The sequence below is a fragment of the Arachis ipaensis genome, chromosome B9 (assembly GCF_059453495.1).
Source record: "Arachis ipaensis isolate K30076 ecotype BB chromosome B9, ASM5945349v1, whole genome shotgun sequence".
Lineage (NCBI taxonomy): Eukaryota > Viridiplantae > Streptophyta > Magnoliopsida > Fabales > Fabaceae > Arachis > Arachis ipaensis.
Genome location: NC_142444.1, coordinates 148,202,196 through 148,228,452, shown reverse-complemented (window position 1 = coordinate 148,228,452; position 26,257 = coordinate 148,202,196). Strand labels below are relative to the sequence as shown.

The 26,257-nt window shown below is 34.7% G+C and overlaps 2 pseudogenes; one reads left to right on the top strand and one right to left on the bottom strand.

Moving 5' to 3' along the window:
- Positions 1 to 6,335: 6,335 nt before the first annotated feature.
- Positions 6,336 to 8,408, bottom strand: LOC107616395 (uncharacterized; annotated as a pseudogene).
- Positions 8,409 to 22,959: 14,551 nt separating this feature from the next.
- On the top strand, positions 22,960 to 25,938 carry LOC148546739 (uncharacterized; annotated as a pseudogene).
- Positions 25,939 to 26,257: the final 319 nt, after the last annotated feature.

Genomic DNA, 26,257 nt, shown 5'->3' with positions numbered 1-26,257 from the left:
CCCTTAATTTATGGGGCATCATGCCCTTGCTTTGCATGGAGAAGTGTCAGTATTTCTCATTTGCTACAAGCCGTTTTGACGATAATAATAGTTTTTTCTTCTTTTCTTTTCCTGATTTTTTCTAATGCCTCAGGCCCACATGTCTTATTAAAATGTCGTTTATGGCCCAAGCATGTAATGTAATTATACTATAGAACCCTTAGTTATCTTTTAAGTTTTAAACAGTTCTCTTCTCCCAAATCTTCTTGCTTCGTAATGTAATATCTATATTTTGGAGTATGAAAATATTAATTAATAAAAAATGATTTCCTTTTTTTATTTATGGATACAGCTAATTAAATTAATAAAAATCCATTTGCATTAACTAAAAAATAGGGTGTTTTGATAGTTTTAATCCATTTATTTAAACTCAACGAATCACATACATTATTAGTGGTGGATTAGATGAATATGTCCGTTTATTACTTTTATTTTCACAATAATATTTCAAATAATATTAACATGATTCAAGAATACAATTTTAATACAATAAAAGTTATTGTCAGCCTTTTTCTTTATAAAATAATTCGCTAAAGTGAAAGAAAATATAAAATAATAAAGTAATAGATTAATGGTTTAATTACTCTATTGACCCTATAGTTTCGCAAAATTTTCAATTAACTCCTTATATTTTTTTTTCTTTTAATTGGATTCCTGCACCAAATTTTTTTTCAATTGAGTCCCTACACTTGTTTTCCTTAGGGTGTCCATGGATCGGATCGTATCCGCAGATCCGCGGTAAATATCCGCATCCGATCCGAAAATTGCAGGTACGATCCGATCCGCAAATTGATCGGATCGGATCCGCACCCTTTGCGGATCGGATCGCGGATATCTGCTCTACATCTGCGTATCCAATCCGCGGATCCGCAGATCCGCACTATAATAATTAAAAATAAATAAATAAATATATATATGTTTGGTATTATATTTACTTGTTTGTATGTTTTAGTTAGTAATTATTATTCATATATTGTATTATTTTATTTTTGTTATTTAGAGAGAGTTTGATTAAAAATATTTTAGGAATAAATAAGTTTAAAAGTATGAAAGAAATATTTTTATCGAATTCTTTTACATAGAAATATGATTAAAAAGAGAAAGTTTAATTATGCGGATATATCCAATATCCGATCCGATCCAATCCGCAAATATGCGGATCGGATCGGATCGGATCCGGCACTAAAAAGTGCGGATATCATATCCGATCCGATCCGATGGAAATTGTGCGGATCGGATCAAATTTTCGGCCATATCCGATCCGATCCGATCCGCGGACACCCCTAGTTTTCCTTTTATTTGAGTCCTTGCATCAATTTTTTTTAGTTGGGTCCCTATACAATTAAGCCAATTACTACTAAGAGAGACCTATTTGAAAAAAAATTTGGTGCAGGGACCCAATTAAAAGGAAAAAAAGTATAAGGACCTAATTGAAAATTTTACGAAACTATAGGGACCAATAGAGTAATTAAACCTAGATTAATCACTATTGAATTTGTGAAGGAGGACTTCATTTTTTTCACTGGACTTTGGTGGATTTAGGCCACCACAATCAACAAATTTTCAACATCCAAGATGTTTGGCCAAATTATAAGGTTGCGTCTAATGCTAAAAGACTTGCGCACGACCTTTACAAGTCTATAAATCTTCAAACTCAGAGCACTAATCTTGTTTGGGTTGCTCCCCCTATAAAAATGGTCAAAGTTAATTGTGATGCTAGCATCTTTTAGAAACATAATCTTGCCGGCTTTGATTGTGTGCTTCGGACATAGAATGGCTCTTGGATAAAAGGTTGCTCTGGCATTCTTCTCATTTGGAGCATTTTTCGGAGTGAACTCTTTGCTATTTGGAAGGGGTTTGTCCTTGCTTGGAAGAGTAGATGCAAGTCAATCATCATTGAAGCTGAATCCATGGATAATTTCTTGTTGCTTCAATTTGATTCTCAGCAATCACCTTGCTAAAGGTGACTTAGTAATGAAGATCAAAGAACTATTAAATCTTAATTGAGAGGTTCAATTCAATATTGTTAAAAGGAGGCTAATGTTATAGCTGATCTATGAGCAAAGAGAAGAGCGTGGGATAAGGCGAAATTCACTGAGTGGTTAGAGTCTTGGTCGGAGTTGTGCGATGCTCTCCGCCATGACCTTATTACACTGTCTTGTTGCTAATTTTTTCTTATTTTTGGACTGCGTTCCTTGTTCTAACTTTTTCTTAGACACAAAGAAAAAAATCACTGCTGAATTTGTAATTTTTATCATGTGCAAATTCTATCATTTTGAATTACGATTGATTGGACTCTTACTTCTTCACTTTACTAACTCTTTCATTTTAGAATCTTAATCTTTTTTAATTCTTCCAGTCCTCCAGAAACACCGGTGGAACTACTCTCGTCACTCCTCCGCCAGACAAGGGGTATCTCAGTTACATAGACATACATTACAGATAAGAAAAACACAGATAGAATGCAGTTACAGCAAGTAGAACATATAGCAAATAAGCATAGATATTCAAATAGGCAAACCCAAGTAATGCAAATTCAAACAAGACAAACAAATGCATATGATGTTTGCCTTTCCTACTGGCCGTGAGCTCACTTATCGGTTACTTTGCCAGAACCCGACACACCCAGTAGCTAACTCAGATATCGTCTCTCTGACATGCCTCCACACTCTTGGGATAGCGTGACCGTCACACTCTTGGGGTATAGTGCCCACCATACTCATGGGATAGAGTGTCCATCGCATTTTCTGGGATAAAGTGTTTCCACACTTTTGGGATATAGTGTCCGTCATATTCTTGGGATACAGTGCCCGACACAGTTTCCCGGGTAAAGTGCTCCCACACTCTTGGGATATAGTGCCCATCACACTCTTGGGATATAGTGCCTGACACACTCATGGAATATAATGTCCGACACACTTTACAAACAGAGAAAAAACATAGATATACTCATCATCAATCACCATCAATCATATATCGTTCAATATCAATCGATCATCATCAAGTTAGCCTACATTCATAATAGTCTCAATATTCAGCACTTCCTCAATCAACCAACCCGTCATTAATTCAGTTAACACTTCGCAAAACCCTTCCAATGTCCCTTTTATTTATTTAACAAACTCATTCTCATTCTAAGGCCTAAAGGCTTACTAACGGACCTTAAACAATTGTAAGGGAGGTTTGAAAAGCAAGAGAATTGGTTTAGTATGCAAAAATCCCACTATTAGCCAAAACAAGGGTCTCGCATATGCGAGCTTATGGCCGCGTATGCAAGATGGCAAAACAGAAGGAACTTCTCGCGTAGCGTGTGCTGCCCGCCTACGTGAGCGTTCAATTTTAGCAGGTCTGCATATGCGGGACAATGTCTGCATACGCGAAATATCAAGGCAGTGAGAAATTCCTGCGTCGCGTGTGCATGCTTGCGTACGCGACTCCTCATTTTCCTCAAAAAGCTGCTACGTTGCAGAATTTCAAAATTTGACACCAAACTTCAAACGCACATAACTCTTTTGTTTTAAATGAGTTTTCATCCGTTCTCTGAATAGCATAAACTTCACAGACTCAATTTTCATTTGAAATAAGTTCGACAAAATTTGGAGGTCCGGAAGCCGAGTTATGACATACCAAAGTTAGTCAAAAATCAAGTTTTACCAAAAACCTATTTTCTTTCCAAATTCTCAATTTCAAGTCAAAGTTTTTATAATAAAAACAACACCAAAACTCCCAAAACATACTCACTTACCTTCCAACCAAGTCACCTCACACCAACACCAAATTTTTCTTCCTTCAATCATTCAACAATTCCATATACGCACTCAACAATTTTCTCACCTAATTAAACAGTCAACTACATTTCGTATACATCAATCTATCTTCATCACAACCATAATCAAACAACACATTTTCATAATAAACTCAACATTACCACCAAAACTATTAACCATTAACAAGCTCACATAATTCAACTTATCCTACGGCCAACTAGCCTAAGTTTTCACGTAACATTACACATTATCTACGAGAAACCAAAACTATACCATGGGTGATTCCTCCCTAATGCTCGAACACCCCAAAACTCCTCAATTCACAAGCTCCAAGCCTCCACCGCAAGGATTCTCAGCACCCAACACGCAACTCAAGCTTTCAACTATATCAATTTGGTTCCAATACACATTTATACAATCTAATTCCACACCAATATCACTAAAATCAATATAAAGTTTACTAATTTAATAATTTTACAAGGGTAGAGGTTAACAATTTCACAAAGGTTAGAGGTTCCTCACCTTATCGACAGACGTTTGGGACAAAACCCAGCAAGCCTACAAGGCTAGTTCACTCATAAAACACCAAAATCACATAATCTCTCAAAAGAGTAAAGTGTTGTTTTTGTCCCCAACGTTTGGGGTAAGTCCTAAAATTGTCCCTAACGTTTCATTCGTCCTATTTTTGTCCCCAATGTTCCAAAATTGATTCAATGTTACCCCACCGTTAATTCCACTCACGGAACACTAACGGAGATGCTTACGTGGATGCCATTGTCCACTCTGGCAAACTTTCCCCCTGGTGACCATTACTGAGAATTTGGAAAAAAAATGAAAATTTAATTAAAAAGGATGATGAAACCTTAATTTCATCGTGCGCCTCGTGTGGCTTCTCCTTCTCACCATCGTTGTCTCTGTTGCAGTTGATAGCTGAGTCCATGGCTTCGCAGGGCTCCCAGGTGACGAGTAGTAGCTTTGCTTCTGGTCGAAACAGCAGCCAAGGTCGTCGACGGAGAACAACATGTTACTGTGGGGAGAGGCCAGTGCTTGCGACTTCGTCAACGGCAGAAAATCCGGGACGGAGGTTCTGGGGCTGTGTTAACTATGGGGTAAGTAGAAAAATTTGCATCTGGGTATGGCTGTTATTTGGTTTTCTGATTGGGATTTTCTTTTGGTTTTTGCCTAGATTGGAGAAGAGTGTGGGTACTTTGTATGGGCAGAGTTGGAGCAAGAGCCACAAGTTGCTCGATTGAAAAGAAGAATCACAGGCTTGAAGGATAAAGTGACAACAGTTTAGAGGATGTTGAGAATGGCAGTAGCAGTTGGTCTAGTTGGATGGACATGTGTTATAGTTTTACTCTGTGAAAAATTTTCATCAACAAGAAATGGGAGGTTCTTTTTGCATTAAGGCTGCAGAACATAGTGGCTAGTGTAATGTGTTGGCAATGTGTTATCTGTATTTTGGTGTGTAATGTAACCTATTGATTGAACGAATTTGAATGAAAATTTGTTGTTATCCACTTTTATGTGTTCAGTTTACATTCTCATGGTACAAACAGGGAGGTAAATATCAGCAGAAATGATTAAATAAAACAGTGAAACAGAGCCAACATGAAGCATTAACCTCAACCATATGGCATAGATAGTCAATAGTCAGCAACTTAAGATACATACATTCCTAAGTAGATGTCTTAGAACTGGAAATATAAGTCAACATAGATGCCAAACAGTTTTTTTGTAGTAGTAGCAGCAAAACAAAATTGAAAATAGTGAAACCAACAACCATAGTTCTTAGGCTGATACAAAAGGCAAAATACAAAAGTTGTAACAAGTGAAACAAAGTCATTCCACATTCTTCTATGCTCTTGGTGGTGTCCTGGCCATGAACCTGAGCTGAGACTGGGTCACCCTCTTCACTGGACTTGGTAGAACCCTTGGAGTTGTTGGGGCTGGTGCAGAAGCAGTCTATGAATATTCACTTTGGTCCTTTTCGAAGTAGCTTGTGATTGTTGGGAGCTCACAGCTGGCTTCCTTTTTGGGTGTGAGGGTGGTTTGTTCTTGTTGCCCTTTTGCTTCCTACTTCCACTATCAGCAGCCTTACCAGAATCTGTCTTGGCAGATAGTCTGGAACTTTTTCTGACTCCTTGCCTTTTTCTCCTCTTTGAAGTAGAAGTAGCAACATTGTTAACCTGGACACAAAATAGATAGGGAGATAATTCAATGACCTAAACAACCAAAGACACAAGTAAGAAAAAGACTAAACACATAATGACATATTGTTACAGTTGGGTTTGGAGTGACTTTGCGCTTCTTTGGACAACTCCTTTTGTTATGGCCAGAGCACAAACAATAAGAGCACTTTTGTTGTTGCCCTTCACGAGATAGTCCAGTCCTAGTAGCCTACTCATCAGCACCTCGTGCCCTCTTCTTCTTTGGCCTCTCAATGGGTTTTCTATAAGTTGGAGACAATACATCCTCGAACTGAGTTCTGTCCCAAAGGTTTGGCCCATTAACTGGGTAGACAACATGCTAGTAGCAAGAGATGTATGCAGCCTTTTTGTAGTAGTCAGCAACATAGGAATCCACATTGAAACACATTTTTCTTATGCATGTCATGGCATTTGCACAAGGAATTTCGAACAGTTGAAACTTCCTACATGAGCACTCATGATGCCTAAGATCAACTACAAATTTTTCCTTACCCCCCTGGATGCTAACCACCTCATATCTATCACGTCCAGCATACACACTCACCCAATTACCACTTATTTCGGCCTGTTTTTCTACCTTAATCCTAATTCTGGGTAACACATCTCTATTGTAAGGCATTATTCTGTCCCTGTTGTCAGCATAACGTTTCATGATATAAACCCGGATATCCTCTAGCATAGTTACTATTGGCTTCTCCCTAGCCTCAACCAGAACAGAATTAAAAAATTCACACATATTGTTAACTAAAGTGTCACACCTAGGTCTCCACTCAAACCTGTGATGACACCAGTACTTTGTTAGAATCTCCATAAGATAGTTGTATGCTCCCTGATCCACCTTCTGTATCTCACTCATCCTCCTTTTCCATTCTTGAAGATAAGTTGCCTTGGTAGCATTCCACATCATTAGCTTCAACTGAATTCCTGGATATCTCTTCTTGAAATTTGTATACAGATGTCTGACACAAAATCTGTGGTCAACTCCAGGCAAAAGCTCCTCAAAAGTTGGCACCAATCCCTGTTTTGAATATAAAAAAAAGAATGAGCATCGATTGTTACATGGTAACTAGAACACTTGTAATTAAGTATCAAACAAAATAAAACACATGTACCTTCTGTTGGTCAGACATGAAGGTGCAGGTCCTGATTTTGTCAACTCCCAGGTCATCACATAGGTGCTGGAGAAACCATGTCCATGAGTCCTTGGTTTCAACTTCCACAACTGCATATGCTATTGGCAGGATTTGATCGTTTGGGTCCCAACCCATTGCAGTTAGGAGCCAACCTCCATAAGGTGTTTTCAGAAAACACCCGTCCAACCCAATTATTGGCCTACAAGCCATAAAACTCCTCCTACAAGCATCCAACATCACATAGATCCTCTCAAACCTGGGTCTTAAATCTACCCCTGACACTGGTCTTTCAGAAGTAAACTCAGGAGGCCTCTGAACTTTCAGATGCACTGATGACCCAAGGTTGGTCCTCAGTATCTCATGACAGTAGTCATACAATCTTCTGTAGTGCTCTACATATGTCCCCTGCAACTCATCCAGAGCAAACTGTCTGACCCTGGAGGCCTTAGATTTGGTCAACTCCACATTCCACTTTGTGTATGCTTTCCTCATTAATGTGGTTAACTTAATCTTGAGGTTCTCAGCAATTTTGTTCAAGAAAACCTTACTCAGCCACTTTGCATGCATGATTCCAATCTTCAATTCCCTAGAGCAATTGTGCTTGTTATTGCAACTCTTCAACTGCCAACTTCGCTCATGCTTCATCTTTCCACAATATGTGTACCACTCACATCCCTCCACACATTTCACTTTAACCCTCTTCAGATCCACCTTTGTGAATCTCAAACCCCTACCACTACTGACAGCAAATACAGTGGCACAGTCTTTAAACTCCTCCCTTGACACATACAGAGTTTTCACCTCCCAAGTGTATTCACTCATGTTCTTCAATGGCCTGTGTATGGGATACCTCTTTCCGGTGTCATCCTCATCATCACTAAATGGAGTATCTAGGAACTCCTCACTATTATAACCTGTATCCTCATCACCAAATCCCCCTATAATTTTTTTCTTACCAAGATTTCGTGTAGCTGGTTGTGATGATTGACCATGATATTGATTGGGTGTAGACTGTTTTTCCCCTCTTCTGTGATGTTCACATCTACTAAGCCTTCAGCTCCCTCCCTCTCATCATCACTGTCACCAAAATCAAGACTACCAAGGCTGTGAGTTGATGCATTCCCAGCAATCGAATCAGAAGTCCATGAGCTTTCACTCCCCCTGGGTTCATAATCATCATCTTCAGATGTCTCACTCCCCTCCACCTCTTCTTCAACAGCATCATCACTCTTAACAACCTCACATGATCCCTCACTCATAGACCCAACCTCTTCCACTTCAGTAGGCCCATCAGTAGGCCCATCAGTTGGCCCATCAGTAACTGCCTTTGACCCAACACCAGGGCCATCATACACAATAATTGGGCCAGGCCCAGCTTGATCACCTTCTTCAACAGGAGCAGTAATTTGCCCAGGTTGCACAACTTCTCCCACCTCACTTGTCTTGTGCACAATATAAACCTCAACCATGTCATCATTTACCCCAATTCTTACTATATCCATTGCATCTTTGTCGGTTTTAAGCATGGTCAATCCTTCCTCTAACCCAGCATTCACAGCTTTATACCACATCGCAGCAATATCCTTCTTCAAATACCCCTGTCTACTCACTATTTCATACACCTCAATCAAACTCCATTCATCCTCATCACAATAGTCTACAATGGACGTCTCCCCACCCAAATACCTAACAGTACCTCCTTCAAGTCGAAACATCCCCTGGTGATAAATTTTAACACTAAAACAACTTATCTCTTCCGCTATTGTTCCTATTACACAAACCATAAAACAACGGTAATCAATGTGCAGAAACACAGGTTCAAAAGATTCGACTTACATCAAAAACCCCAAACCCTAAAAGCAATAACATTGCAATCGCAGAAACCCTATGCATTAACATCTTTACTTGCATGAACTATTCCAGTCAAACGAAAATCAAACATACATTGCACATACCTTTTCGCTCTGTGCCGTTTCAAAGTTTTCAGTACCACCAAGACGGGGCAAAGCTCTCGTGTGTAGGGAGCACCAAACCACCAACTCCCTTCAATCCGTCTTCTTCCTTTGTACTCGAGCGCGAAGAACAGATGAGAAATAATCGATAGGGTTCAAGAGGTGTGGGTGGAATGTGAAGTGTTTCGTTTTCCTTATGCAAGCGTTTCGTATGGTAAAAGAAAACATTACGCGCGAAGTGAACCCCCAATCAATACACATGTTTGGGGTGACTAACGTCACGCGTCCATGTAGGCATCTCCGTTAGTGTTCCGTGAGTGGAATTAACGGTGGGGTAACATTGAATCAATTTTGGAACGTTGGGGATAAAAATAGGATGAATGAAACGTTAGAGACAATTTTAGGATTTACCCCAAACGTTGGGGACAAAAACAACACTTTACTCTCTCTCAAAATCAAAACTTCAAATTTTGAAATTGTAAAGAGGATGGATGAGTAAGAAATAGATAGTTACTTACCACTTTGTTTGGTGGATTTTGTTGAGCTCGACGCAATGGTCGCGTGGCCGAAAGATGGTACGATAATCGGAGCTTCGGATTGAAAGATATTGAAGATTGAAATCAAGAGTGGGTTAGGGTTCTTGTTTTTCTCCCTTTTCCCAAAGTTTCAGCGTGATTCCCTTATGTTTGAGGGAGGGAAGAGCTGAGCTCTTTCATTAACATGTTAGTGGGTTGGGCTTTGGGCCCAATATGGCTCGGTTCAATTGGTTTGGCCCGTTTTGTCAAATTTTGAGCCAAAATCTTTAAAATTAATGTTAAAATTTAATTTCTTAATTTTTTTAATAATAATTAATTTATTGGCTAATTATTTATTAATTTTTTACAAGCAACACAATAGATCCAATGAAAATAACATGGTGCAATTCATATAAACTAGTTATTTTAACGGGCTTGCTCCATGTCTGGTATTTTATCCATACTTTAATGCCATAAGAGTTGTCTTCTATTTTATGTTGGTGATTTATTTGAATCTTGATGGTATTTAAATTAACCTAAGGTGTGAGATTTCTCTTTTTTGTGTTAGCATATAACAGAGATCATGTGCAATAAATTAGTGGATCATTTGAAGTAGAAACCTAGAGGAAAGATATATGATGCTTACTTGGATAGATGACACCCGTTGTGTTGTTGAGGAGAGGCCTTATGTTGGATGTGTATTGCTAATGGAAAACTATATGATTTGAGAATGAGCTCTATAGAATTTCTTTTTTTCCAAAGAGGTGTTGGTGTTGCTAGTGTTGGCTTCTTTATTTGTTTTGGTTTTGTTGTATTGTTTGCTTGAACTATTGGTGTTGTCTATTTTTTTGTTTGAGTCTTTTGGAGTGATTATGTAGCCTTGATGGCAATGCCGAAAGGATTTATGTAATCAACCATTAAACTTTTCAAGATTTTTCTTCTCATTGGGTTAAGGTTGTAACTTAGCTATCGAAAAAAAAGCAATAATCCATCAATTTAAAGTAATGCATCTCTACCAATAAGTTCATACAGGAATCAACTTTGATTCATGTCTAAAAACCAAATTGACTCATATTTGTTGTTCACAAAATCTATATGAAGTTATTAAAACGTCAAGAACTAATTTTGATTTTCTTTTAGAACAAAAATTAATATTCATTTTTTGGGTGACTATTGACGCAGTTAATGTGAAACTGTTGATGTAGCATTACATAATTAAATACACGATAAAATTAATGTTACACTGATAGTTTATACATACAAGTTTGAGCTCAACTTGACCAATCTTAGCCTTTATTGCATTGAGCCATTGACAATATCAACATGATTATAAGTTTTAGTTATATTAGGACCTAATCCAGCATTCTGGAGTACGCTTTAGATGTGTAACTTATTTTTAATAGTTATGACCAATTCAAAATATTGAAATTGATTAAACCTAGTAAGATTACAAGTTTTATGTCTTTCATATTGCTTTGACAAAAAATAACTATTGTATTTTTTGTGTATTAAATTTGGCCAATCAATCTCTAAATAATGTTCTAAACTCGTTATCTATGAGAATAAAACCACAAAAATGATTAACAATTAATTTATTCGATCATAAGATAAATAAAAATGGATAAAATCTAATTAATTAACTCAACAGGATTCATTGAAATTTATTATTTTTGAAAAATAATTAGTGGCCATGGATAAGACGCATTTGTGGACTACAAACCGTATATTGTAAGAGTTAGTTTTGTGACTTCTATGTCAATTTTTCAGGTATAAAAAAAAGTAAAAAGGATGTTGGTCATTGTGTGGGCCAGTTTAAAGAATTGATAGACACTATTAGTAGAATGAGATGAAGATCCAAGTAGTATAATATGAAAAATAATGAAGATAACTTCATTATGGAAGCTTAAAGGTTTGGATACAAAGAATCATGGCTCCCCCTCTCCTTTATAAATAGAGTGTTAGGATTAACCTATCAAGTTAAAATAATGCATTTAAAGAATTGAATAACGAAACACTACTTTTTATTCATATATCAATGATATATGCAAAATAAGAAAGGACTTAATTGTAGCATGCATAAAGAAGAATAGAAGCTACACTTAGAAGTGTGATTTTTCATCAATCATAAAAATTATAACTTTGATTCATGTCTAAAAACTAAATTGAGTCATATTTATTTTTCACAAAATCTATATGAAATTATTAAAACGTCAAGTGTAAAATTAATATTACTCTAATAGTGTATATATACAAGTTTAGGCTCAACCTAACCAATTTTAACCTTTATTGCATTGACAATATCAACATGATTATAAATTGTAGTTGTATTAGGGCCTTAACATTCTGGAGTACGCTCTGAATGTAAAACTTATTTTTAATAGCAATGACCAATTTAAAATATTGAAATTGATTAAAGTTAGCAAGACTTCAATCTCTAATTGAGGTTTCAATCTAATTTTGTCTATTAGATTTGGCCAATCAATCTTTAATTGAGATTTTAAACTTGTTATCTATGAGAATATAACTACAAAAATGATTAATAATTAATTTATTAGATAACAAGATAAATGAAAATGGATAAATTCCAATTAACTCACTAGACTTTCTTTAAATTTATTATTTTTCGAAAACAATTTAGTAGTTAAGGATAAGATGCATTTGTGGGCCACAAACTGTGTATTGTAAAATTCATTTTTGGGGTTGTATTATCAATTTTTCAAGTTAAAAAAAAAAGATGTTAACCATTTTTAGATCAGTTTAAAGAATTGATAGGTACCATAAGGAGATTGAGATGAAGATGAAAGTAGTATAACATGAAAAATAATAAACACTAACTTTATTATGAAAGTTTTGAGGGTTGAATATAAAGAGTGATGGTTATTCCCCTTATAAATATAATGTTAGACTGTTAGTATTAACCCATCAGGCCAAAGTAATGCATATAAAGAATTGAATAAATAAACACAACTTTTCATTCATACATCAATCATATATAAAAATAAGAAATGACTTAATTGCAACATACAAAAAGAAAATAGAAAGAAAATATAAGCTACTTTTAGAAGTGTGATTTTTCATCTTTCATAAAAATATTTTTTCTATTTAATTTTATCTTTTTTTTCTTGATTATAATGTATAGTTCTTATTTATTCTCTCAACACTTTTCTAAATCAAATTATTCGAGAACCTTATAAAAATAAAATGGGACTTGTCAATTTGCAATTCCTTGATTTCAGATGGAAGAGAATAATATATTGCATTCTAAATGTCTTATCTTGACTATACATTTTTCTAACGTTAATTGTATTATTTTTACTATACTTTTTTTTTCTAACATTGGAGATCATAGGCTACATAAAAATAAAATCTTACAAGTTAAGACATAGAAATTCAAAACTAGTCGAGTAATTAAAATAAACACATGGTAAATAAGGCATTTAGAAATCTCTACCAAAAAGTTTATACAAGAATTAACTTTGATTGATGTCTAAAAATCAAATTGACTCATAATTGTTCACAAAATCTATATGAAGTTAGTAAAATGTCAAGAACCAATTTTGATTTTTTTCTAGAACAAAAGTTAACATTCGTTTTTTGTATGACTATTAATGCTGTTAATGTGAAAGTGCTTGTGTAGCATTACATAATTGGATACATATATAAAATTAATGTTATTCTGATAGTTTATTCATACAAGTTTAGATTTAACCTGACCAAATTTTGCTTTTATTACATTTAAAATGTCAACATAATTATAAGTTATAGTGGTATCAGGGCCTAATTTAGCATTTTTGAGTACGCTTTAAATGTTCAACCTACTTTTAAGAGCAATGGTCAATCTTAAATATTAAAAATTAAACTTAACAAGGCTACAAGTTCATGTCTTTTCATAGGCATTCTTTGTCTATTAAATTTGGCCAATCAATCTCTAATTGAGATTTCAAACTCGTTATTTATTAGAATAAATCACAAAAATGACTAATAATTAATTTATTAGATACAAGATGAATAAAAATGGATAAAGTCTAATTAATTAACTCACTAGACTTTCTTGAAATTTATTATTTTTTGAAAATAATTTAGTGGCAAATAATAAGATGTATTTACCGGTCACAAATCATATAATGTGAAATTCAGCTTTGGAGATTGTGTTGTCAATTTTTCAGGTGCAAAGAAAAGTACAAATAATAATGTTGGACATTGTTGGACCAGTTTAAAAAATTGATAGGCACTATTAGTAGGATAAAATGAAGATGAAAATATTATAATATAAAAAGTATTAAAAACTGATTTTATTATGAAAGTTTTAGAGGGTTGGATATAGAAAGTGAAGGTTCTCCCCCTACAAATAAAGTGTTAGCATTAATCCGTCAAACCAAATTAATGCATCTAAAGAATTGAATAAGTAAATACTAATTTTCATTCATATATCAATCATATATACAAAATAACAAAGGACTTAATTCTAACATGAATCAAGAAATATAGAAGTTACTCTTAGAAATATGATTTATAAGTTGTAGTTATATCAGGACCTAATCCAGCATTCTCGAGTACGTTCTAGATGTCCAACCTATTTTTAATAGCAATGGTCAATCCAAAATATTAAAATTGATTAAACTTAGACAAGCTACATATTTCATATTTTTTCTACTGCTTTCCAAAAATAACTATGATATTTTTTGTCTATTAGATCTGGCCAATCAACCCTAATTAAAGTTTTAAACTCGTTATTTATGAGAATAAACCACAAAAATGATAAATAATTAATTAGATAATAAGATAAATGAAAATGGATAAAGTCTAATTAATTAACTCACCAGGCCTTCTTGAAATTTATTATTTTTGGAGAATAATTTAGTGGTCAAGGATAAGATGCATTAGTTGGTCACAAATCGTGTATTTTGAAATTCATTTTTGGAGATTGTGTTGTAGATTTTTGAGGTACAAAAAAAAGTAAAAAAAAATATTGACCATTATTATACCAGTTTAAAGACTTGATAGGCACCATTAGTAGAACGAAATGAAGATACAAATAGTATAATATAAAAAATAATGAAGACTAACTTTTCTATAGAAACTTAAAAGGTTAGATATAGAGAGTGATAATTCTCCCCTTATAAATAGAATATTAAGATTAATTTATTAGGCCAAATTAATACATCTAAAGAATTGAATAAGTAAACACTACTTTTCATTCATGCATCAATTATATATACAAAATAGGAAAGGACTTAATTATAACATGCATAAAGAAGAATAGAAGTTACCATTAGAAGTAAAGTTTTTCATCAATCATAAAAATAAATTTTTTTCTGTTTAATTTTATCATTTTTTTATGATTATAATATATTGTTCATATTTATTACCTCAACATTTTTCAAAAGCAAATTACTCGAATACCTTGTAACGAGATTAAATGGCACTCGTCAATTTGTAATTCTTTGATATCAGATGCAAAAAAATAGTATATTACTCTCCAAATGTCTTATCTTAACTAAACATTTTTTTAATATTTATTTTATTATTTTCATTATTTTTTTTTCTAACTTTGGAGGCCATAGCCTACATAAAAATAAAATCTTATAAGCTAAAACATAAGAATTCGAAAGTAGTCAAATAATCAGAATAAGCACATGATAAAGTGCTAATGTAGCATTACATAATTGGATACACGTGTAAAATTAATGTTACTCTGATAGTTTATGCATACAAGTTCAAGCTCAACCTAACAAATCTTAAACTTTATTGCATTGACAATGTCAACATAATTATAAGTTGTAGCGATATCCAGACCCAACCCAATATTCTCGAGTACATTTTGGATGTCTAACCCATTTTAATAGTAATGGCCAATCTAAAATATTGAAATCGATTAAACTTAGCAAGACTTCAAGTTCTGTATCTTTTATATTGGTTTGACAAAAATAAGTATGACATTTTATGTTTATTTAATTTGGCCATTCAATCTCTAATTAATATTCTAAACTCATTATCTATGATAATAAATCAAAACAATGATTAATAATTAACTAATTAGATAACAAGATAAACGAAAATTGATAAAATCTAATTAATTAATGCTCCAGACTTCCTTAAAACTTTTTGTTTCTTGAGAATAATTTAGTGGCCAAAGATAAGACACATTTATTCAAGTATAAAGAAAAGTAGAAAAGATGTTGGCCATGTTGAACCAATTTAAAGAATTAATAAACACATTAGTAGCATAAAATGAAGATGCAAGTAGTATATTATGAAAAATAATGAAGACTCACTATATTATGAAATCTTAGAAAGTTGGATATAAAGAGGGATGATTCTCCTCGCTATAAATAGAGTATCAACATTAATCCATCAAGTCAGAGTAATGCATTTATAGAATTGAATAAGCAAACATTACTTTTTATTCATAGATCAATCATATATACAAAATAAGAAAGGACTTACTTGTAACAGGCATAAAAGAGAATAGAAGCTACTCTTAGAAGTATGATTTTTCTTCAATCATAATTTTTTTCGATTTAATTTTGTCTTTTTTTCTTGATTATAATATATAGTTCTTACTTATTCCCTCAACACTTTTCTAAAACAAATTACTCGAGGATGTTATATTGAGATAAAATAGCACAGCAAATTACAATATCAAATGCAAGAGAATAGTATATTACGCTCCAAATGTGTTATCTTCATTATACATTTTTTAATATATATTCTATTAATTTTACCACATTTTTTTTCTAATATTAGAGGTCATAGGTTGCATAAAAATCTCTATTAATATATTCATAAAGAAATGAATTTTGATTCGTGTCTAAAAACTAAATTGACTCATAATTGTTGTTCACAAAATTTATATAAAGTTATTAAAACGCCAAGAACCAATTCTGATTTTCTACTAGAACAAAAAAAATCTCTATTAATATAAATCATAGTTGTTGTTCATAAGCTGAATAAAAATCTTTATTAATATATTCATAAAGAAATGAATTTTGATTCGTGTCTAAAAACTAAATTGACTCATAGTTGTTGTTCACAAAATTTATATAAAGTTATTAAAACGCCAAGAACCAATTCTAATTTTCTACTAGAACAAAAATTAACATTTGATTTTTTTATTACTATTGATGCAGTTAATATAAAAGTGTTGATGTAGCATTACATAATTGGATACACATGTAAAATTATGTTACTCTGATAGTTTATGCACAACACGATTATAAGTCGTAATGATATCAAGGCCTAACCTAATATTCTCGAATACACTCTGGATGTGCAACTTATTTTTAATAGTAATGACCATTTTAAAATATTGAAATTGATTAAACTTTAAAAGGCTACAAGTTTCATGTCCTTCCTCTTACTTTGACAAAAAATAACTATGGCATTTTATGTCATTAGATTTGACCAATCAATTTCTAATTGAGATTCCAACTTCTTTATCTATGAAAATAAATCCCAAAAATGACTAATAATTAATTTATTAGATAACAAGATAATAAAATGATAAAGTCTAATTAATTAACTCACTAGGTTTCCTTAAAATTTATTATTTTTGGAGAATAATTTAGTGGCCAAGAATAAGATGCATTTGTTGGCCACAAATCGTGTATTGTGAAATTCAGCCTTAGAGATTGTGTTGTTAGTTTTTCAGGTGCAAAGAAAAGTAGAAAGGATGTTGGCCATTGTTGGACCAATTTTGTAACACCCTTACTACCAGAACATCACGCTTCTAACTGTGCCACTCTAATAACGAGGATATTACGACTGACTTCTATATATATACATATAAGAAGTAGGAGCCTTTACCCGAAAATCATATCGCTTTTTCTTTGAAAAACTGAAAATTCTTTTTTTTTTCTTTTGGAAACACGCATACATACAAATCAATCACAGCACTTGACACACACTATAAAATTTTAATTAAACAAAAATTAAATAAATAATTAATTAAATAGGGCCAACGGGGTGAAAAATTTAGAATCATAATTTGAAAATCTAAATGTGATATTTGGATTTGAAAGATTTTTTTAAGTGAAAAAATATACTTTTATGTGGAAAAATGCATAAGGATGCGTATTGAAAAATTAACCGGTAGTACCAGTTTAGATTGTCCAATACTGTGAATGAAAAAGTTAATTATGAGCCAGAAAGATCAAGAAAGTATAATTTATAATTTTGAGAAAAATAATTAAAATTCAAATTAAAACACCAATCTTAAAGATTTTGGCCCAAGATTGGACCAGCGGGCTAAATCGAGTGAGTCGGGCCTAAGTGGATCCAAGTCCACATATATATAAGCCCCATTTCAGCACAACTCAAACATTCTTCTCCCTTTTTTGAGAGAGCAACATGGTTGAGGAAGAGAGAAAAGAAGAAACACAAAAGTTCTAGCCTCCTTTGATCTTCAAAGCTCCATAACTTTCTCTTCAGAGCTCCAGCTCATCATCTTCGATTCTAATCGAACAAAGTGGTGAGTAATTTGAAACCATACCTAATTCTCTGCCTAATAGAATTTGTATTTTTGGCTTTGGGTTATTGAGTTTTTCATGGTTTTGATGGTTTAGGGTTGCTCTAGTATGAGCTATAACTGGACTTTATTAATAATTTCTATGGGTTAAGGTAAGAAACCTCTAAACCCTTGTGGTTTATCAAATTTTATGAATCCTAGGTTGATATATGTGTGAATTGGTTACATTAGAATTGTTGGATGATTTTGGTACACATTGGGAGCTTGAATTTGGCTTGCGGAGCTTTTGGATGAATCTTGGTGGCTTGTTTAGAGTTTGGGTGTTGTTGGGGCAAAAAATCCAAGTTTTAGGTATGAACCGCCGTCATCAAGGTACAATTTAAATTTTATTTAAATGCCATGTAATGTGACATAAAGTCCTAGGTCAGGTGACCTTAGAATATTGTTGAATTTTGGTGTGGTTGGTTTTTATTGGTTTAGTGTGAATGTTATGATAGAATGTATGTTGTTGATTGAATTTTATAGATGATTTATTATAATGATATTATTGATAATTATGAATTGGGTATTGAAATAGATTGGGTCGGAGGCCGTGAATGGGTGAGTCTGGGTAAGTTTTGACAATATGAAATAAGTGAATTGATGTAATTGTGAATGGTGTGATTATGATTATGATGGTGACAATAAATTTAGAGTGATTAATGTTTGGAAATTGTGTTCAATATTTAAGGTGTGTTTGAATTGAAAAATTGTCGAAAAAGATAATTAATGAATGATATAGTGTTGTGTGGATTAGATATGGTTTGATTTGAGTATGGTATTGAAATAGAGATAATGGTTTTGGGTGTCAAATGCAAGGGGATTGAGAATTAGTATAAAATTAAAAGTGTAGAGTTTTTGGTAAAAAAAAAAGATTTTTATCCAACTTTGACGGGCCGTAACTCAATCCTCGGAGTTGAGACTTTAACAAAAGTAGATTTTTATATGAGTTTATTCAACAATCTTTCCAATGGTTAAATAATAGTTGAAAAATGAATTTTGTGAAAAAAAGTTATAAGATTTCAAAGTTTGGGGTAAAAAACTGAATTTCTGCAGCATAGCGGCTTTCTGAAAACTGATAAACATGCGTACGCAGACATGTCACGCGATGCGGGTATAGGGCTCTGCTCATTACTCTCGCGTACGCGACTTTTGAAAAATTTGAACTCTCGCGTACGCAGAAGTGTCTTGCGTACACGAGCCTATGTTGCTGCCAACACCCCCGTGTACGCGACTATAGTCAGCGCCATCGGCAATCTCGACACTTATGCGTACGCGGATGAGGCATGCGTATGCATGACCCCCAGTTTTTTTTTGAAATTGTGTTTTTAAATCTTTCAAACATTCTTCTAGCCTTTCAAACTTCTGCAAGTTCTGTTATGAGTCTAGAGCTGGTAAAATAGAAAGTAGAGAAGTTAGAAGTGAGGATTTAGCATTGACTAGGATTTAGCATTGATTGCGAATGATGAGAATGATTTTGACGAGGAGAGATGATGATGAATTGACTATGATTAAGTAAGATGAGAAGGGTTATGATAATGAGAGATGATGGAGATTGATTATGATTGAGTATGATGAGAATGATAATGATGATGAGCGAAATGAACGATGAGTCTAAGTTATTGACAATTGGTGAATGATGACAGATTTGGGAGGTTGAGGATTCCCTCCGAGTTATACATTATATACGTGAGTGACGATTTTGACGAGATTATGATTAAGAAGTGTGACGGCACTATATCTCGAACTGAATAAACGAGTTGAGGTTGAGGATTCTCTCTCTCGTGCTAGGTTTTGAAATGAGTACACACATGTGAAGAAAGCGATATTGATATTGAAAGAGGTTGAGGAGTTAGAAAATGAATTAATGATGAAGGCTTATGAGTAATAAACTGATCGAATATGAAATTAACTGAGAAAATGAATGAATAGGCAATTTGAGGTAGATGATTCCCTCTCTCGTGTTGGGATTATGATTAAAGAGGCAATAAGATTTATGTTATGAGGACGGTGGTGTTATTCCGCTCACAAAAAGGTGAGTTGAGATTGAGGATTCTCTCATTTGCTGTGATAAACAAGTTGAGTTTGAGGATTCCCTCACTTGTTGTACTAGAGAGTTGGATAGAAGGTCCAGGATTTCCTTCGGTTTAGTTCTGTAATTATTAATTCAAAATTTGGGTATGTTTGTTTGTGTTGCATTGAAATGAGTTTTGAATTGAAATGGTGAGGACGGTGGTTGGATCCTACTCATTGATAGGCAAGCTTAGATAGAGGATTCTCTCTCTTGTTGTGATGAACAAGATGAGATTGAGGATTCCTTTTCTTGTTTCGGTGGACAAGCCGGTTGAGGATTTCCTCTCTTGCTACAACGGGAAATTGAATGGAGAAGGTTGAGGATTCCCTTCGATTTGATTCCTGGCTGTGGTGTGAATGAGTTAGGTTGAGGATTCTCTATCTTTACATCACAGTCTCTCTCTGAATGGTAGGTTGAGAATTTCCTCCAGGAAGGTTGAGGATTCCCTTCATGTTGAGAGACGATATCCGGGTTAGCTACTGGACATGTCGTGTTTGGTTGTACAACCGACAGATGAGCTCATTGGCTATAGGGTAGACATGCATAATTTGCATTTGATTGCTTTGGTTGGGTTTGCTTAATTGTAATGGTTTGCCTAATTTTATATATTACATGATTATATGCTAATTGCTTTACTTGAATCTACTTGTGTATTACTTGTTTGCATTGCTTGTGATTGCACAACTGAGAGGTCCCTCATGCTGGTGTCGGCTGACGCTGAGGGTTGTTCTATGTGAATTATGGAGAATTAGTGTAAAATTATTAATGAAGGTGAATTAGATTAGAGTCTCCTAATATAGTTGCTTGTTTATGGATTAGCGAGAACCTAAGATGAAAATATTTTGGTAAAAGAGGCTAAGATTACTTAGAGAGTTCCTCTTACTTTATGTTATATTTATTTGACACTTTACTATACTGAAAACCCATGGGGTGGGTTCTCATTCTGTATGTATCTTTGTTTTTAGATACAGGTGCTAGTGTTTAGCAGTGAGCTGTGATTCGTCTGGAGGACGGCAAAGTTTGTCTCAATTTCTATTTTGTATTTTGTTTAGAATTTTTCCTCTTTATTTTGGAAAACCTTAGTGATGTATATGTATATATTTATTTTGAAAACATGCCTGTAGAGGCTAGGATGTATTGGGAGAGATAGGAACTGTTATCAATTGGTTTTGCTGCTGTAACCCTAGCCGACCTAAACTTCGCAAGTTGTGACTAGTGGTTATTATATATTTATATACATAATCTGTCTTTACTCTATTCTTTCTTTAAGATTTTATTTTTTCTGCTTTACCGAACACGCGATATTCGTTACATGTGTGTTTGCGCTCGCAATTTTCTTTTACTCCTTTTTCAGGCTTCTTGTTTAATAAATTCTTCTAAGTATATATGTATTACAATTCTACCTTTGAGTCGTACCACCTTATTATCATTGACTTTCGACTCGAGTATAAGAATCTGAATGATAGGATGTTATATTATGGTATTAGAGCAGTTCGTCCTCGTGAGCCTGAGGGATGGACTGCTATACCGCATTTATTTTACTGTCATTTTTAAAATAGGTTTAATTATTCTATCAGCCCCTATAGTTTCACTAAATTTTTAATTAGGTCTTTATACTTTTTTATTTTCAATTGGGTCCCTATATCATATCAGATTTTGTAATTAAGTCACCACTGTAAAAAAATATTGGAAGTAACAAAATATTTCTCTAAACAAAATAAATATGTCTAACATTTTATTGAATATTGTATTTTATTTAACAGAATATTCCGTTAATTCTAATATTTTTGTCACAGTAAAAATTTAATTATAAAATCTAATATGGTATAAGGACCTAATTATAAAAAATATAAGAATCTAATTAAAATTTTGATAAAATTATAGAGACCACAGAATAATTAAACATCTAAAATATCAATTATTAATATTTAAGTTAATCATTTTATCTATTGGCATTCCATTTAATTTAATTTTAGTAAGAGTAAAACCCCTCCCCGGTCCCTAACCATTTACGAAATTGACCTGTCGCTCCCTCACGATTGGAAATTAACAACGCAGCCCTTAACCATTCTCTCCGTGTGACCAAAAGGACCCTCTCCGTGAAATGTAACCGAGAAATCCTACATGTAACGGTAACTATCTGACGTGGATTCAAACGATTTGATGAGACAATTGGGTCCTTGCACAGTCATAAAAAACGTTGTCGTTTTGATGCACAATGGATTCAGATTCTAACATACATTCCTCATTCTCTCCCTGAAGTATGACACGCTCTCACTCTTTGCCCTCATCCACACAAAGAATTACCGTAAACCCTAGAGAATGTTAGTCTTCCCGTCAGAAACGATGACGAAAGAGAGCCGGCGAGGACGACGTAACTGTGCAGCAACGTGGCGTTTGCTGACGGAGGTGGTGACGTGCTACTGACGGAGCCGCACTTCCGTTTTTAGAGGTGAGTTTGTACTACCGTTTGTTAACGACATTACTGTGGTCCTTCATTTGTTTATCCGAAGGAAGTATTGTTACCATGGACCACCATAAAGTATGATATGCGTACTTTTTTACATTTGTGAAGAACAGTCACTTTCACTAGGGTTGGGTCATCACTTGGAGTAAAGTTTTTTTGTTTGTTTTGAGTATATTAATGTATGTTAATAATAATTTATTTATGGGTTACTGAGTGAAGTTTATATATTGCAGATGGCTGTTGAGATTATACCAGTATTTCACCATGGGGGGTGGTTTGAGAGAGACGATAATTTTATGCTCAGCTACCTTGGTGGTAAGGTGGAGAAATTCCCCAAGTTGGACATTGACTTTGTTAATTTTAAGGATTTTGAGGAGATGTTCAAAGGGTTAGGATATACAGAGTACAAGGCTATGTATTGGCAAGACCCCAGTGCCCCTTACCTAGAGGCTGGCCTCCACATTTTAAAAGGTGACAAAGAAATTAACCAGATGTGTGATAACAAGATGGCAAATTTAGAAACTGATGAGTTGCATGTGTATTTTGAGCATCATATGAGGCAGCCAGATGTGGATGAAGCAGGGGCTGCTCCTGTAGACTTGAATGATTCCTCCACTGATGATGGCTATGAGAGCGCTGAAGATGAGGTTTATAAGCCTCCCCCACCTGGTTATGAAACACTAAGCAGCAGTAGTAGTGAGGAGTTAAGGTCAAGAAAAAATAGTAAGAAGGACACACCCAAAAAGAAGAAAATGACACCTAAGAAGAAGAGAGCAACACCTAAGAAGAAAACTGTGACACCTGTGAAGGAAAAAATTAATGATGATGATGGCCTATCTCCTAAAATGAAGAAGAAAAAGAATAAGAGATATGTAGGGAGGACAAGAAGGCATATACTGGATAGGGATGAGGGTCTTAATGGGCCAAGGCAAGGGCAACAGGCTGGAGAGGATGAAAGCCCAAATGTAGTGCATGGAGCAGGTGACAATGATGAGCCCATTGTGGAAGAGATAGATTCTGACATTGACAAGCCATATCAGTATGAATCAGAAGCATTCAACTCTCCAATTTCTTCTGATGATGAGGGTAGAAAGCCTAAATTTCATGAATTTGATGATGACACTGGTTATGGTGATGTGGATTTCGAAATTGGAGAAATGTTTGACACCATGGCACAATTCAAGCAAGCATTGAAGGACATGTTTGTTTTTGAAGGAAAAGAGTTAGAGTATTTAAAAAATGAAAAGCATAGAGTGAGAGCAAAGTGTGCGGAAGAGGGCTGTCCTTGGCTAATCCTAACTTCCTGGAACAGCCAGGAACTATGTTTTCAAGTCAAAACATATGTTAAGGAGCACATTTGTGGGAGAAATTTGACAAGCAACATGACAAGTAGATCATGGGTTACAAGCAAGTTAGTGAAGAGGTTGCTCACACAGCCGCAGCTATCACCTAAGGAGGCTTTAGAGCACATGAAAGAGGACTATAATGTGCATATCCACTATAAAATGATATTGAGAGCTTTGAAGGCAGCCAGAGAGGAGGTTATAGGAAATGAAAACGAGCAATTTAGGAAGGTTAGAGATTACTTGTCTGAGCTTCATAGGAGTAATCCAGGGTCAACATCTATAGTAGATGTGATCCTCCAACCTGAGTCACCACCTGTGTTTGACAAGCTATACATATCATTGGATGCATGCAAGTGTGGGTTCAAGTCAGGATGTCGTCCTTTAATCGGGCTAGATGGCTGTCACCTAAAGGGTTATTTTGGTGGACATCTCCTTTCAGCCGTTGCTCAAGACGCTAACAACCACTTTTTCGTCATTGCTTACGCTGTGGTTGATAGTGAATGTACTGACACATGGAAGTGGTTCCTAACTCTCCTCCAGGAGGACCTAGGCTCTTGCACTGAATATGGATGAAATTTTATTTCGGATCAGCAGAAGGTATGTTAATTATTAATGTGTTAATTGATGGTGTGTTGATAATTACTTTTGTGCTGGTAGTTGATTTTTTGTTGATTAGTGAATTGATGCCCATCTGAATTAGTAATCAAATGATTGTGTGTCTATTGTGTGAAAAAAGGTCACTATTACAAGACATGTAAGGGAGCAACTAACAGGGAAGAGAAGAACTACTGATCCTGTCTCTGAGAACCAACTAACAGGGAACAAGGTAAAAAAGGCCTTCGAGGTGACATGTAGCAAGTGCGGGGAAAAAGGTCACTATTACAAGACATGTAAGGGAGCTCCAAGGGATCCCAATTGGCAGCCAAAGAAGAAGAAGCCAAGAAATGCAAAAGTACAATACTTAGGCTCGTATTAGGAGTTACAAGGATTTAAATGTCTATTAACGTGAGTATCGAAGGGGTTTACGTGTCTAGAAAATAGTTTAATGAGGGGTTTATGAGTCTTATAAATGGTTTAATGAGGGGTTTATGTGTCCTAAATTTCTTACAATGGATTACAGGGTGATAACCAAGCTACTGTTACACCTAAATCTGGTGCTGCTCCCTCTGTGGTCATAGATCCTATCGTAAGTTCTTGACTAATTAGTGTTCTCCTGTTTATGGTGTGGCATAAAATAGGCTAACCCTTAACTTGTGCATAAATTATAGGCTAAGGCAAGAAAGCATAAGAAGAAGTTACCAAGAAATGTTACTCCAGTGACCCTTCCACAGGCAGGAGTAGAAATTCCAATGTCACAATCTGCTCCTACGAATGAGGTAATAGTAGTGATCAATATAACATTGTGGCTGAAATTTTAGTCTACCTTATGAGAAATCTAATTTTCATTATTGTTGGTAAAAAAAGCAGGCTGAAGACATTAATGGACAAACTGGTGAAAATGGTGATGAATCACTTGCACCAAACCCAGCTGTACCTAGTCCAACTGCCCCAGGCCCAACCCCAACTGCAACCAACCATGTCTTGCAAAATATGATGAATGGTCCACAGATTCCTGCACCCTTCCGGAAGAAACAGCCAATTCGTAAGCCATTGACATCTCAGGTTCATGGGCCATTACTTCCACCCACTGTGCCCACAAACCAAGCCCCACTAACCCAACCAAGGATGGCTACAAGATCAACTACATCCATTGGCATTTCTCTCGAGACACAGGCAGCAACTAGTGCTGACACGGCAGCTAGGTTGTTCCAATTCATCCCAACACCAGGACTCAAACAAAGAATCAAGGCACCAACCTTCGGAGCACCACTAAGCTTTAAAGAAGTTGGCTCCACTGCACCCCCTTTTAAAGCTCCACGGAAAAAATGAAGATTAGATAGTTTTGGCTAGTATTTTGGATAGTATTTTGTAAATTACATCTGATTGCAAACTCTGCCTAACATTGGTCTAGTATTTTAGAACTTCTAGTACTTGAACAATTTAGATTATCTGTTTTGTGTACTTACCAGGGCATAACATGTAATGCCATGTAGGTGTCATGCCATGTAGGTGTTCTGCAACTTTTTATATATTATGATATTTTGTGTTTCAGTCTAAAGATTTTGATTGCATGCTGGATCTGGTTTATTCTTCGTTCAATGACATTGTATGAAAACATACTTCAATTGATTAAACACTCAAAAATTGT